Genomic DNA, 8,666 nt, shown 5'->3' with positions numbered 1-8,666 from the left:
GTTATACTAGTATAGCAGGAGAGAGGTGGTAATACTTTATAGCAGTAATACTACTATAATACTAACATGTTATACTAGTATAGCAGGAGAGAGGTGGTAATACTTTATAGCAGTAATACTACTATAATACTAACATGTTATACTAGTATAGCAGGAGAGAGGCGGTAATACTTTATAGCAGTAATACTACTATAATACTAACATGTTATACTAGTATAGCAGGAGAGAGGTGGTAATACTTTATAGCAGTAATACTACTATAATACTAACATGTTATACTAGTATAGCAGGAGAGAGGTGGTAATACTTTATAGCAGTAATACTACTATAATACTAACATGTTATACTAGTATAGTAGGAGAGAGGCGGTAATACTACTATAATACTAACATGTTATACTAGTATAGCAGGAGAGAGGTGGTAATACTTTATAGCAGTAATACTACTATAATACTAACATGATATACTGGTATAGCAGGAGAGAGGTGGCAATACTTTATAGCAGTAATACTACTATAATACTAACATGTTATACTAGTATAGCAGGAGAGAGGCGGTAATACTTTATAGCAGTTATACTACTATAATACTAACATGTTATACTAGTATAGCAGGAGAGAGGCGGTAATACTTTATAGCAGTAATACTACTATAATACTAACATAAAATACTAGTTTAGCAGAAGAGAGGTGGTAATACTTTATAGCAGTTATACTACTATAATACTAACATGTTATACTAGTATAGTAGGAGAGAGGCGGTAATACTTTATAGCAGTAATACTACTATAATACTAACATAAAATACTAGTTTACCAGAAGAGAGGTGGTAATACTTTATAGCAGTTATACTACTATAATACTATCATAAAATACTGGTTTAGCAGAAGAGAGGTGGTAATACTTTATTGCAGTAATACTACTATAATACTAACATAAAATACTAGTTTAGCAGAAGAGAGGTGGTAATACTTTATAGCAGTTATACTACTATAATACTATCATAAAATACTGGTATAGTAGGAGAGAGGTGGTAATACTTAATACCATTTGTACTACTGTAATACAAAATTCAAAAGGCACTCGCACATCTGAGCAATCTTATTGGAGGTGCATGATAACAGTTGAAACAGGATGAATGAAAAAAGGAAACCGCACACTGCTCTTCATAGTATCACTGATATTTAATAAGCTTACGTATCGGCCTCACGGCCTTCGTCAGAGATGCTATCAAGAGCAGTGTGTGGTTTGTTTTTACTACTGTAATACTAACATAATATACTTTTCTAGCAGAAGAGAGGTGGTAATACTTTATAGCAGTTATACTACTATAATACTATCATAAAATACTGGTTTAGCAGAAGAGAGGTGGTAATACTTTATTGCAGTAATACTACTATAATACTAACATAAAATACTAGTTTAGCAGAAGAGGTGGTAATACTTTATAGCAGTTATACTACTATAATACTAACATAATATACTTTTCTAGCAGAAGAGAGGTGGTAATACTTTATAGCAGTTATACTACTATAATACTAACATAATATACTTTTCTAGCAGAAGAGAGGTGGTAATACTTTATAGCAGTTATACTACTATAATACTAACATGTTATACTAGTATAGTAGGAGAGAGGCGGTAATACTTTATAGCAGTTATACTACTATAATACTAACATGTTATACTAGTATAGCAGGAGAGAGGTGGTAATACTTTATAGCAGTAATACTACTATAATACTAACATGTTATACTAGTATAGCAGTAATACTACTATAATACTAACATGATATACTGGTATAGCAGGAGAGAGGAGGAGAGAATCATCATAAAGATACGTATTAATATATGTATATTCTTGTTATATTATGTATATTCAGTTATATTACAATAATACAGAGGAGAGGTAGTTTAGCTGAGAAGAGATGGGAAAGATTAACACTGCATCTAATTCCTCTCTCTCTCGCTCTGTCTCTCATCCCCCTCTCTCTACAGATGGCGGACACCATTGACATCAACTTCCAGAGCGACTTGATGGTCATCTTTGAAGAGAACCTTTTCTGAGAGAGAGATTGAGAAAGGAGGAGAGGGAGAGAAAGAGATATGAACTCTACCTTATCCCACCATGGCTGGGATTTCACACACAACACCCTCCCTCCCTCTGATTAGAGACCCCAGACCAGGATGTGAGCTCCAGAGACTTGAAGGAGACTGAGGTGAGGTACAGTAATAAGGAGTAGCCCTCCCTCCCTCCCTCTGATTAGAGACCCCAGACCAGGATGTGAGCTCCAGAGACTTGAAGGAGACTGAGGTGAGGTACAGTAATAAGGAGTAGCCCTCCCTCCCTCTGATTAGAGACCCCAGACCAGGATGTGAGCTCCAGAGACTTGAAGGAGACTGAGGTGAGGTACAGTAATAAGGAGTAGCCCTCCCTCCCTCCCTCTGATTAGAGACCCCAGACCAGGATCTGAGCTCCAGAGACTTGAAGGAGACTGAGGTGAGGTACAGTAATAAGGAGATGCCCTCCCTCCCTCTGATTAGAGACCCCAGACCAGGATGTGAGCTCCAGAGACTTGAAGGAGACTGAGGTGAGGTACAGTAATAAGGAGTAGCCCTCCCTCCCTCCCTCTGATTAGAGACCCCAGACCAGGATGTGAGCTCCAGAGACTTGAAGGAGACTGAGGTGAGGTACAGTAATAAGGAGTAGCCCTCCCTCCCTCTGATTAGAGACCCCAGACCAGGATGTGAGCTCCAGAGACTTGAAGGAGACTGAGGTGAGGTACAGTAATAAGGAGTAGCCCTCCCTCCCTCCCTCTGATTAGAGACCCCAGACCAGGATGTGAGCTCCAGAGACTTGAAGGAGACTGAGGTGAGGTACAGTAATAAGGAGATGCCCTCCCTCCCTCTGATTAGAGACCCCAGACCAGGATGTGAGCTCCAGAGACTTGAAGGAGACTGAGGTGAGGTACAGTAATAAGGAGTAGCCCTCCCTCCCTCCCTCTGATTAGAGACCCCAGACCAGGATGTGAGCTCCAGAGACTTGAAGGAGACTGAGGTGAGGTACAGTAATAAGGAGATGCCCTCCCTCCCTCCCTCTGATTAGAGACCCCAGACCAGGATGTGAGCTCCAGAGACTTGAAGGAGACTGAGGTGAGGTACAGTAATAAGGAGATGCCCTCCCTCCCTCTGATTAGAGACCCCAGACCAGGATGTGAGCTCCAGAGACTTGAAGGAGACTGAGGTGAGGTACAGTAATAAGGAGAAGCCCTCCCTCCCTCCCTCTGATTAGAGACCCCAGACCAGGATGTGAGCTCCAGAGACTTGAAGGAGACTGAGGTGAGGTACAGTAATAAGGAGATGCCCTCCCTCCCTCCCTCTGATTAGAGACCCCAGACCAGGATGTGAGCTCCAGAGACTTGAAGGAGACTGAGGTGAGGTACAGTAATAAGGAGAAGCCCCCCCCCCTTAGCGGTGGGGACCGGGAGTACAACTTCCACTTTTTGCAATTTCAGATGCGTTTTTTGTGTCTAACTGCCCGTTTATCGTTGATGATTGGTTGTTGCCGTGGGCAATGGTGAAACCGGATACCTATGGATAAACAGATATTTGAACTCCTCTTGTATTCTGAAATGAAACCGGAGGGAGGAGGGGAGGACTGAGAACTATTACCTGAACATAAAGAATAAAAAGAGGGTTTAATGGAGAAAGAAGATGTGAACACCTTCTAACGTGCGAGAGGGAGGGCCGGGCGAACGAGAGGATGGACAGACTTCTTTCTCTTTGATTCATTTCTCTCTTAATCTAGAATTTTTCTCTCCCTGTTTTTTGATGTTGGGTTTTATTAAGCGGGGTGGGTGAGGAGATGGGGGAGGGAGAAGTGGGCCGGCTGTGTGTGTTACCATGTTTGCGTCCCAAAAGGGCACCCTATTCCCTTCATATAGTGCACTACTTGTGTCCAGGGCCCATGGGGATCTGATCAAAAGTGGTGCGCTATATAGGGAGTAGGGTGCCATTTGGGACTTATCCTCTGAGATGGGTTCAGTTTCTCTCCGGACAGCAAGATGAACACCGGGGTCACACCCCAGCACTATAAAGAAGCACCCTTCCTTCCTTCCTTCCTTCCTTCTTACTCTCCTTGTCCTTTGTGACATCACTGACTTGACACAACTTGAAAGTGTAAAAGCTTGAACTCCATTTTTTCAGTCATGTCTGATTCATTGATTATTTCAAGAAAGGAGGCAGAGAGGGAAGGAAGGAGGGAACGAGGGGAAAAAGAGGAAGGATGAGTGAAGAGAGGAGGGAGAGAGGGAAGGAAGGAGGGAACGAGGGGAAAAAGAGGAAGGATGAGTGAAGAGAGGAGGGAGAGAGGGAAGGAAGGAGGGAACGAGGGGAAAAAGAGGAAGGATGAGTGAAGAAAGGAGGCAGAGAGGGAAGAAAGGAGGGAGGGAAGGAAGAGAGGGAGGGCGGGGTACATTTTAAAGGTGTTGGAATGTGGCTCTTGCCTTACAGCTCTGACCTGTAAATGAACACACGCCACAGATTATATATATATATATATATAAATAAATAAATAAATTATATACGATGAAAAGTCCCTAAAAATAATTGGATTATGTTGTTGGGAGGGAGAACGGCTAATCTGCCTTGTGCTCAATTCCCTTTTGGTTTTTTAGAGAATTGACTGTAAATAAAATAAATAAAAATGTATGATGCTATAAAAAATAGTTTTGTCTTGTTCATAACCTCCTTTCTCTCATCCTGTTTTTCTCTGTATCAAGTTCAGATATTCAAGAGTTTAAAGACCTCTGTTTTTATTTAAACAGTATGAATAATAACAATGGCTGGGCTGATGGGCACTTCAGTGAGTTGGAGCCTTTGATTGCCCTGCCTCTGGGAGCCTGTCGACTTGTTACATGATTACTGAGTGAAAGAGAGCCTATGAAAGTTTTCATGGAGGGTGGGTGCCCCCTGGTGGCTGAACCTGAGATCAATGAGAGAACTTGTCAGAAAAAACGACAGAGTCCCACTTCTCTGTCATTGTACAAAGTAGAGAGTGGGGAAAAATGTGTAAAAATGTATACAGAGGCTCTGGAATTTGTCATTAAAAAAATAAATATAAAAATAGTGAAAAAGGATTAAAATAAAGTTCCAACAGTACATGAGATGATCAGACTGAACCAACTGCTATCTTAAAATGTTTATTCAGTTAGGAAACAGAGGATGTATTACATAAAGTTATCACAGAATTAAAGTTATCACACAATTAAATAATACATCCTCACTCACACAGACAAACATGGCTTCATTATTGTTCACAGTTTATTATCATAGTTTCTCACAGATCCTGGCTTCCACTGTTAGAATGGCTGAGCGAGAGGTGGGGCTTTTATTGAAGTATCTATGTGGATCCTACTACAGTTTAACCAGCTCAGCTATAGACTACACCAGCATGACTAGTATCTATGTGGACCCTACTACAGTTTAACCAGCTCAGCTATAGACTACACCAGCATGACTAGTATCTATGTGGACCCTACTACAGTTTAACCAGCTCAGCTATAGACTACACCAGCATGACTAGTATCTATGTGGACCCTACTACAGTTTAACCAGCTCAGCTATAGACTACACCAGCATGACTAGTATCTATGTGGACCCTACTACAGTTTAACCAGCTCAGCTATAGACTACACCAGCATGACTAGTATCTATGTGGACCCTACTACAGTTTAACCAGCTCAGCTATAGACTACACCAGCATGACTAGTATCTATGTGGACCCTACTACAGTTTAACCAGCTCAGCTATAGACTACACCAGCATGACTAGTATCTATGTGGACCCTACTACAGTTTAACCAGCTCAGCTATAGACTACACCAGCATGACTAGTATCTATGTGGACCCTACTACAGTTTAACCAGCTCAGCTATAGACTACACCAGCATGACTAGTATCTATGTGGACCCTACTACAGTTTAACCAGCTCAGCTATAGACTACACCAGCATGACTAGTATCTATGTGGACCCTACTACGGTTTAACCAGCTCAGCTATAGACTACACCAGCATGACTAGTATCTATGTGGACCCTACTACGGTTTAACCAGCTCAGCTATAGACTACACCAGCATGACTAGTATCTATGTGGACCCTACTACGGTTTAACCAGCTCAGCTATAGACTACACCAGCAGGACTAGTATCTATGTGGACCCTACTACAGTTTAACCAGCTCAGCTATAGACTACATCAGCATGACTAGTATCTATGTGGACCCTACTACAGTTTAACCAGCTCAGCTATAGACTACACCAGCATGACTAGTATCTATGTGGACCCTACTACAGTTTAACCAGCTCAGCTATAGACTACACCAGCATGACTAGTATCTATGTGGACCCTACTACAGTTTAACCAGCTCAGCTATAGACTACACCAGCATGACTAGTATCTATGTGGCCCCTACTACAGTTTAACCAGCTCAGCTATAAACTACACCAGCATGACTAGTATCTATGTGGACCCTACTACAGTTTAACCAGCTCAGCTATAGACTACACCAGCATGACTAGTATCTATGTGGACCCTACTACAGTTTAACCAGCTCAGCTATAGACTACACCAGCATGACTAGTATCTATGTGGACCCTACTACAGTTTAACCAGCTCAGCTATAGACTACACCAGCATGACTAGTATCTATGTGGACCCTACTACAGTTTAACCAGCTCAGCTATAGACTACACCAGCATGACTAGTATCTATGTGGACCCTACTACAGTTTAACCAGCTCAGCTATAGACTACACCAGCATGACTAGTATCTATGTGGACCCTACTACAGTTTAACCAGCTCAGCTATAGACTACACCAGCATGACTAGTATCTATGTGGACCCTACTACAGTTTAACCAGCTCAGCTATAGACTACACCAGCATGACTAGTATCTATGTGGACCCTACTACAGTTTAACCAGCTCAGCTATAGACTACACCAGCATGACTAGTATCTATGTGGACCCTACTACAGTTTAACCAGCTCAGCTATAGACTACACCAGCATGACTAGTATCTATGTGGACCCTACTACAGTTTAACCAGCTCAGCTATAGACTACACCAGCATGACTAGTATCTATGTGGACCCTACCACAGTTTAACCAGCTCAGCTATAGACTACACCAGCATGACTAGTATCTATGTGGACCCTACCACAGTTTAACCAGCTCAGCTATAGACTACACCAGCATGACTAGTATCTATGTGGACCCTACCACAGTTTAACCAGCTCAGCTATAGACTACACCAGCATGACTAGTATCTATGTGGACCCTACTACAGTTTAACCAGCTCAGCTATAGACTACACCAGCATGACTAGTATCTATGTGGACCCTACTACAGTTTAACCAGCTCAGCTATAGACTACACCAGCATGACTAGTATCTATGTGGACCCTACTACAGTTTAACCAGCTCAGCTATAGACTACACCAGCATGACTAGTATCTATGTGGACCCTACTACAGTTTAACCAGCTCAGCTATAGACTACACCAGCATGACTAGTATCTATGTGGACCCTACTACAGTTTAACCAGCTCAGCTATAGACTACACCAGCATGACTAGTATCTATGTGGACCCTACTACAGTTTAACCAGCTCAGCTATAGACTACACCAGCATGACTAGTATCTATGTGGACCCTACTACAGTTTAACCAGCTCAGCTATAGACTACACCAGCATGACTAGTATCTATGTGGACCCTACTACAGTTTAACCAGCTCAGCTATAGACTACACCAGCATGACTAGTATCTATGTGGACCCTACTACAGTTTAACCAGCTCAGCTATAGACTACACCAGCATGACTAGTATCTATGTGGACCCTACTACAGTTTAACCAGCTCAGCTATAGACTACACCAGCATGACTAGTATCTATGTGGACCCTACTACAGTTTAACCAGCTCAGCTATAGACTACACCAGCATGACTAGTATCTATGTGGACCCTACTACGGTTTAACTAGCTCAGCTATAGACTACACCAGCATGACTAGTATCTATGTGGACCCTACTACGGTTTAACCAGCTCAGCTATAGACTACACCAGCATGACTAGTATCTATGTGGACCCTACTACGGTTTAACCAGCTCAGCTATAGACTACACCAGCATGACTAGTATCTATGTGGACCCTACTACAGTTTAACCAGCTCAGCTATAGACTACACCAGCATGACTAGTATCTATGTGGACCCTACTACAGTTTAACCAGCTCAGCTATAGACTACACCAGCATGACTAGTATCTATGTGGACCCTACTACAGTTTAACCAGCTCAGCTATAGACTACACCAGCATGACTAGTATCTATGTGGACCCTACTACAGTTTAACCAGCTCAGCTATAGACTACACCAGCATGACTAGTAACTATGTGGACCCTACTACAGTTTAACCAGCTCAGCTATAGACTACACCAGCATGACTAGTATCTATGTGGACCCTACTACAGTTTAACCAGCTCAGCTATAGACTACACCAGCATGACTAGTATCTATGTGGACCCTACTACAGTTTAACCAGCTCAGCTATAGACTACACCAGCATGACTAGTATCTATGTGGACCCTACTACAGTTTAACCAGCTCAGCTATAGACT

General features: G+C 42.1%; 1 protein-coding gene across 1 annotated transcript in view; it reads right to left on the bottom strand.

Annotated features, from left to right (window-relative positions):
* Positions 1-5,186: 5,186 nt before the first annotated feature.
* The window catches only part of LOC145875803 (tripartite motif-containing protein 16-like), a 14,456-nt gene continuing 10,976 nt past the window's right edge, over positions 5,187-8,666 (bottom strand). The window contains exon 6 of the mRNA XM_082971615.1: positions 5,187-8,666. This exon is cut by the window's right edge and continues 2,166 nt beyond it. The gene's annotated coding sequence lies outside the window, so the exon portion shown is untranslated.

This window comes from Salmo salar, unplaced genomic scaffold (assembly GCF_965601325.2).
Source record: "Salmo salar unplaced genomic scaffold, fSalSal1 ptg000358l, whole genome shotgun sequence".
Lineage (NCBI taxonomy): Eukaryota > Metazoa > Chordata > Actinopteri > Salmoniformes > Salmonidae > Salmo > Salmo salar.
The sequence above is the reverse complement of the archived record's forward strand: the minus strand, read 5'-3'. Positions and strand labels throughout refer to the sequence as shown.